Raw genomic sequence first — 7,639 nt, forward strand, 5'->3', positions numbered from 1 at the left:
CAGGACTCTGCGGAGGTATATGTACACGGAGAACCCCCCCAGGTGGCACGCTCTGGCCACGTATTTTTTTCGTCGGGGTTGTTGCCTACGGGGGGTTTCGCGGCTGCCGGTGGCGGGCATCAGTCGACCCGCCTTACGGGGTCTGCCTAGTTTCTATCGGGACGTGCTTAGAGTGAGGAATTTGGTTGTTTTCAGCCGACGTGTTGCTCCACAAAGGGAGGGGGACGTCGTGGCTGCGGGAGCAGCTGGTCCTCACCCTGTCATGGCGGGTGTCGAGGAGAGGCGTGTGCCTAGAGTAGTTCTGACTGAGCTTACCCCCGCTCCGTCAGATTTGCTCATCGGGCCTAGGCTCCGGGATCTCTCCCGGGCGCCAGCTCCGCACAACTTGAGCCGCCTTTCCGAGATGCCCAGCGTGCTGTTTCGTGATGCGAAGAGACGCACACTGTACAGAATGCTCCTGCACATTCTACACCTCCTTGTTTTCGTACACCGCCCTGATACATCTTGGCGGTCTGTGTTACCACCTGAAGACGGGGACGGTCCTCAGTGGGGGGCTCTCTATAAGGGAGTTGTTCCCCTTTACATCGGGGACCTGGGGTGGAGAGTGCTGCACAGAGCGGTGGTGTGTAATAAACTGTTGAGCCGGTTCACGGGCTCGCCGACCGCCTGTATTTTCTGCGGTGACGAAGAGACCGTGTTCCATGTCTATATGGAATGTGAGAGGTTACTGCCCCTGTACCAATATCTGAAGGGGTTGTTCCTCATGTTCTGGTTACACTTTAGTCCTACGATTCTAGTGTTTGGACACAAGGCAGGGGGTGGGGAGGGTCTTTCGGGGGGTGGGACCTCCCTGTCGGTTTGCTCTTGGGCCTGGCCAAGTTGGCCATTGGCGGGTCCAGGCAGCGGGCGGTCGATGGTCTTGCCAGAGTCGGCTGCCTTCCCCTTTTCCGGGCCTACGTCCGTGCGCGTGTGACCCTAGAGAGGGAACACGCGGTGACCACGGGGACTCTGGAGGCCTTCCGTGGGCGCTGGTCACCGCGGGGGGTTGAGAGCATTGTAAATAATGAAGGCAACATTGTATTATAATGATTATTTGATGACTTGTAACCCCTGAATGTGGTTTTGATGTGATGTATCATGTGAATGTGCTGAATAAAGTCTTTGAAAATGGAAAAAAAGGGAGAGAGAGAGAGATTCACCCACGTACAAACAAACTCAAAAAGCTACGAGCTTTAATTTATAGAAACAGAAACATAGAAAATAGGTGCAGGAGTAGGCCATTCGGCCCTTCGGCCCTTCGAACCTGTACGCACTGCCATTCAATATGATCATGGCTGATCATCCAGCTCAGTATCCTGTACCTGCCTTCTCTCAATACCCCCTGATCCCTTTAGCCACAAGGGCCACATCTAACTCCCTCTTAAATATAGCCAATGAACTGGCCTCAACTACCTTCTGTGGCAGAGAGTTCCACTGGCAGAGAATTCCAGTGGAATTTATCAAATAAAATAAATTTATCAAAAAGCTACGAGCTTTAATTTATAAATTTATCAAAAAGCTACGAGCTTTCATTTATAAAATATCTTTTAATAGCAAGAGGTGGAGAGCGAGGAGGGGGAGAGAGAGAGGGAAGGGAAGAGAGAGGAGAGAGAGAGAGAGATTCACACACACACAAACAAACTCAAAATGCTACACTGAAATATAAATTAAATAAAATATACTCAGATCAAGTCGTAAAACACTACCAATACACCAAACAATCACAATTTGAATTTGGAGATAAACCTCATAAATTACTGGCTCGTCAACTTAGAAAGATGGAAGGAGAAAAAATAATCCACAGGATTAAATCACATACTGGCGAACCTTTAGTACAACCTAAAGATATTAATGAGAGATTTCTGCAATATTATAAAAATCTATATTCAGCTAAAACGACACAAAATAGGATAGGAATAGAATCATTTTTAAAAAAATGTAATCTGAAGGGATTGGATTTACAAAATAGAGAATCACTAAATGCGGAAATTTCAGTAAAAGAAGTTGAAGAGTCTATCAGATCATTAAAAAATGGTAAAACACCGGGACCAGATGGTATCGGTTCGGAATTTTATAAAACATTTTATGATCTGATCACACCACGTCTGAAGATACTTTATGAAAATATCTATATTTGTCAGAAACTACCAGAAACGTTAAATGAATCTATTATAACACTTATACCTAAAATAGACAAAGATCTGGAGGACCCAGGATCATATAGAGCTATAGCTCTTTTAAATACTGATCAAAAGATACTAACGAAAATATTAGCACAAAGATTAAGCACAGTTATTAATAAACTAATTCACCCCGATCAAACAGGATTTATACCAAAACGATATTCCTCATATAACCTCAGACGATTATATAATATTATATATTCGAAAAGAGGTATTAATAAAGACTTAGTAATTATTTCGTTAGATGCGGAGAAAGCCTTTGACCAAGTGGAATGGTCTTATTTGTTTTCGGTTATGGAATTTTTTAATTTGGGAGAGAAGTTTATCACTTGGGTTAAATTATTATATACCAATCCAACAGCTAGAATAATAACAAATCAAATACTATCAAATAAATTTAATCTATTTCGAGGCTGCAGACAGGGTTGTCCTTTATCCCCACTATTGTTTGCACTTGCATTAGAACCTTTAGCTCAACGGGTGAGAATACATCCTGAAATATATGGATATGACACCACAAATACTGAAAATAAAATTTCTTTATATGCGGATGATGTATTACTGTATATCACAAACCCGGAAATTAGTATTCCAAATTTACTAAAATTAATAACTGAATTTGGATCATATTCAGGATATAGTATTAATTGGAACAAAAGTGAACTTATGCCGATAAGGGTAAATAATCTACATATATTACAACAATTTCCTTTTAAGATAGCAAACGAAAAAATAAAATATCTTGGAATTTATGTAACAAAAAGATTTGATTCTTTATTTAAATCTAATTTTCCGCTCTTATTGAATAAATTAAATAAAAATATTTTATATTGGAAAACATTACCAATCTCAATGATAGGTAGAATTAATGCAATAAAAATGATTTTTCTTCCACAATTATTATATCTTTTCCAAATGATTCCGATATATCTTCCTAAATTTTTTTTTAAAAAGATTGATTCCATAGTCACTAACTTTATCTGGGATTATAAGAGCCATAGAATAAAAAAAGAACACTTATGTAAACCAAAAATAAATGGAGGTCTAGCTCTATTAACTTTACGTTTTATTATTGGGCAGTCAATATTAAAAATATTAACTTTTGGTTAGTAGAGACAGATAAACAACCAACCTGGTTAAAAATGGAAAAAGAAGATTGTTCGCCCTTTGAAATTAGTTCGATTTTATTCGCCAATAATAAAATAAGTAAGAAAACCTATAGTGAAAACCTTATAATAGATAGTGGAATACGTATTTGGAAACAAATAAAGAAAACATTAAAATTGGAATGTATACCACTAGCTCTTACTATTGTAAATAACATCACATTTAAACCTTCAATGATAGATAAAGGTTTTTTACAATGGAAAAACTGTGGAATTAATAAGATGGGAGATCTCTATAGGGAAAAAAATTTCCTTTCATTTCAAGAATTACAACAAATTTATGGATTACATTCAAAAGATTACTTTAGATATTTACAAATTAGAGATTATGTAAAAGCAAATACACATGAAATTAGAAATAGAAAGACAGAGATTTTAGATGAATGTTTAAATAAACACCCAAATACAGAAAAATTGATATCATATATTTATAATATTCTACTGGAAAACGACGCTCCAAGTACAGAAATATATAGACAATCATGGGAAAATGAATTAGGTCAAATTATTAGACCTGATATATGGGATGAAAGTTTACAACACATACATCACTGTTCGCTAAATGCTAGACACTCTCTTATACAATTTAAAATATTACATAGACTACATTATTCAAAAGCTAAATTACATAGTATTTTTCCAAATATATCTGCCATTTGTGACAAATGTCAGCAATTGGAAGCTAACTTAACGCACATATTCACAAACTGTGAAAAAATCACTAAATTCTGGACAGAAATATTTAAAATAATTTCGAATGTTGTTAATACGAAGCTGATCCCTGACTCAAACTTAATAATACTGGGAATATTAGGAACAGATCAATTAATAACAACGAATCAAAGAATTTTTATTGATTATAGTTTAATAATTGGGAAAAAATTAATACTGAAATTCTGGAAAGGTCCTACATCCCCCACAATTAAAATGTGGATTACAGGAATGTCGGAGACACTTCATCTGGAAAGATTGAGACTTGTATAAATGGACAGGTTGAATCTTTTCAGAGGAATATGGTCTCCATTTATTGTATATTTAAAGGGTCAAAATGGCTTGGTGCGAGGACCTGACCGTGGCCTGAATAATGGAATGGAGGAAGAATTATGAATAATAAATTATGGATATATCTCCAATGATAGATAACTTTTTTAATACTCCATTCATTTCTCCAATTTGGATCTCTTATTTTAATTTTATTTTTCTCTATCTTTCCCTCTCTAAAAAAAAAGTATAGAAATATGTAGGACATAATTGTTAATATTAATAATATCACGAATGTATGTAATAAGTAAATTTTATTAATATGTATTTATGTTTAATAAAAATATTTATCAAAAAAAATGCTACAAGCTTTAATTTATAAATTTATCAATAAGCTACGAGCTTTAAATTATAAACAGGCATGTTGGCCGGTGTGGGCAGGTGGGACTAGTGTAGATGGGGCATGTTGGCCGGTGTGGGCAGGTGGGACTAGTGTAGATGGGGCATGTTGGCCGGTGTGGGCAGGTGGGACTAGTGTAGATGGGGCATGTTGGTCTGTGTGGGCAGGTGGGACTAGTGTAGATTGGGCATGTTGGTCGGTGTGGGCAGGTGGGACTAGTGTAGATGGGCCATGTTGGTCGGTGTGGGCAGGTGGGACTAGTGTAGATGGGTCATGTTGGTCTGTGTGGGCGGGTGGGACTAGTGTAGATGGGGCATGATGGTCGGTGTGGGCGGGTGGGACTAGTGTAGATGGGGCACGTTGGTCGGTGTGGGCAGGTGGGACTAGTGTAGATGGGGCATTTTGGTCTGTGTGGGCGGTTGGGACTAGTGTAGATGAGGCATGTAGGCCGGTGTGGGCAGGTGGGACTAGTGTAGATGGGGCATGTTGGTCGGTGTGGGCAGGTGGGACTAGTGTAGATGGGGCATGTTGGTCGGTATGGGCAGGTGGGACTAGTGTAGATGGGGCATGTTGGTCGGTGTGGGCAGGTGGGACTAGTGTAGATGGAGCATGTTGGTCGGTGTGGGCAGGTGGGACTAGTGTAGATGGGGCATGTTGGTCGGTGTGGGCAGGTGGGACTAGTGTAGATGGGGCATGTTGGTCTGTGTGGGCAGGTGGGACTAGTGTAGATGGGGCATGTTGGCCGGTGTGGGAAGGTGGGACTAGTGTAGATGGGGCATGTTGGCCGGTGTGGGCAGGTGAGACTAGTGTAGGTGGCATGTTGGTCTGTGTGGGCGGGTGGGACTAGTGTAGATGGGGCATGATGGCTGGTGTGGGCAGGTGGGACTAGTGTAGATGGGGCATGTTGGTCTGTGTGGGCGGTTGGGACTAGTGTAGATGGGGCATGTAGGCCGGTGTGGGCAGGTGGGACTAGTGTAGATGGGGCATGTTGGTCGGTGTGGGCAGGTGGGACTAGTGTAGATGGGGCATGCTGGTCGGTATGGGCAGTTGGGACTAGTGTAGATGGGGCATGTTGGTCGGTGTGGGCAGGTGGGACTAGTGTAGATGGGGCATGTTGGTCGGTGTGGGCATGTGGGACTAGTGTAGATGGGGCATGTTGGCCGGTGTGGGAAGGTGGGACTAGTGTAGGTGGCATGTTGGTCTGTGTGGGCGGGTGGGACTAGTGTAGATGGGGCATGATGGCTGGTGTGGGCAGGTGGGACTAGTGTAGATGGGGCATTTTGGTCTGTGTAGGCTGTTGGGACTAGTGTAGATGGGGCATGTAGGCCGGTGTGGGCAGGTGGGACTAGTGTAGATGGGGCATGTTGGTCGGTGTGGGCAGGTGGGACTAGTGTAGATGGGGCATGTTGGTCGGTATGGGCAGGTGGGACTAGTGTAGAAGGGGCATGATGGTCGGTGTGGGCAGGTGGGACTAGTGTAGATGGAGCATGTTGGTCGGTGTGGGCAGGTGGGACTAGTGTAGATGGGGCATGTTGCCCGGTGTGGGAAGGTGGGACTAGTGTAGATGGGGCATGTTGGCCGGTGTGGGCAGGTGAGACTAGTGTAGGTGGCATGTTGGTCTGTGTGGGCGGGTGGGACTAGTGTAGATGGGGCATGATGGCTGGTGTGGGCAGGTGGGACTAGTGTAGATGGGGCATGTTGGTCTGTGTGGGCGGTTGGGACTAGTGTAGATGGGGCATGTAGGCCGGTGTGGGCAGGTGGGACTAGTGTAGATGGGGCATGTTGGTCGGTGTGGGTAGGTGGGACTAGTGTAGATGGGGCATGTTGGTCGGTATGGGCAGTTGGGACTAGTGTAGATGGGGCATGTTGGTCGGTGTGGGCAGGTGGGACTAGTGTAGATGGGGCATGTTGGTCGGTGTGGGCAGGTGGGACTAGTGTAGATGGGGCATGTTGGTCGGTGTGGGCTGGTGGGACTAGTGTAGATGGGGCATGTTGGTCTGTGTGGGCAGGTGGGACTAGTGTAGATGGGGCATGTTGGCCGGTGTGGGAAGGTGGGACTAGTGTAGATGGGGCATGTTGGCCGGTGTGGGCAGGTGGGACTTGTGTAGATGGGGCATGTTGGAAGGTGTGGGCAGGTGGGACTAGTGTAGATGGGGCATGATGGACAGTGTGGGCAGGTGGGACTAGTGTAGATGGGGCATGTTGGGCGGTGTGGGCAGGTGGGACTAGTGTAGATGGGGCATGTTATGCGGTGTGGGCAGGTGGGACTCGTGTAGATGGGGCATGTTAGAAACATAGAAAATAGGTGCAGGAGTAGGCCATTCGGCCCTTCGAGCCTGCACCGCCATTCAATATGATCATAGCTGATCATCCAGCTCAGTAGCCTGTACCTGACTTCTCTCCATACCCCCTGATCCCTTTAGCAAAAAGGGCCACATCTAACTCTTAAATATAGCCAATGAAATGGCCTCAACTACCTTCTGTGGCAGATAATTCCACAGATTCACCACTCTCTGTGTGAAGAAATGTTTTCTCATCTCGGTCCTAAAAGACTTCCCCCTTATCCTTAAGCTGTGACCCCTGGTTCTGGACTCCCCCAACATCGGGAACAATCTTCCCGCATCTAGCCTCTCCAACCCCTTAAGAATTTTATATGTTTCTATAAGATCCCCCCTCAGTCTTCTAAATTCCAGCGAGTATAAGCCCAGTCTATCCAGTCTTTCCTCATATGAAAGTCCCACCATCCCAGGGATCAATCTGGTGAACCTTCTCTGTACTGCCTCTAAGGCAAGAAAGTCTTTCCTCAGGTTAGGAGACCAAAACTACACACAATACTCCAGGTGCGGTCTCACCAAGGCCTTGTACAACTG

The sequence above is a fragment of the Rhinoraja longicauda genome, chromosome 43 (genome assembly GCF_053455715.1).
Source record: "Rhinoraja longicauda isolate Sanriku21f chromosome 43, sRhiLon1.1, whole genome shotgun sequence".
Lineage (NCBI taxonomy): Eukaryota > Metazoa > Chordata > Chondrichthyes > Rajiformes > Arhynchobatidae > Rhinoraja > Rhinoraja longicauda.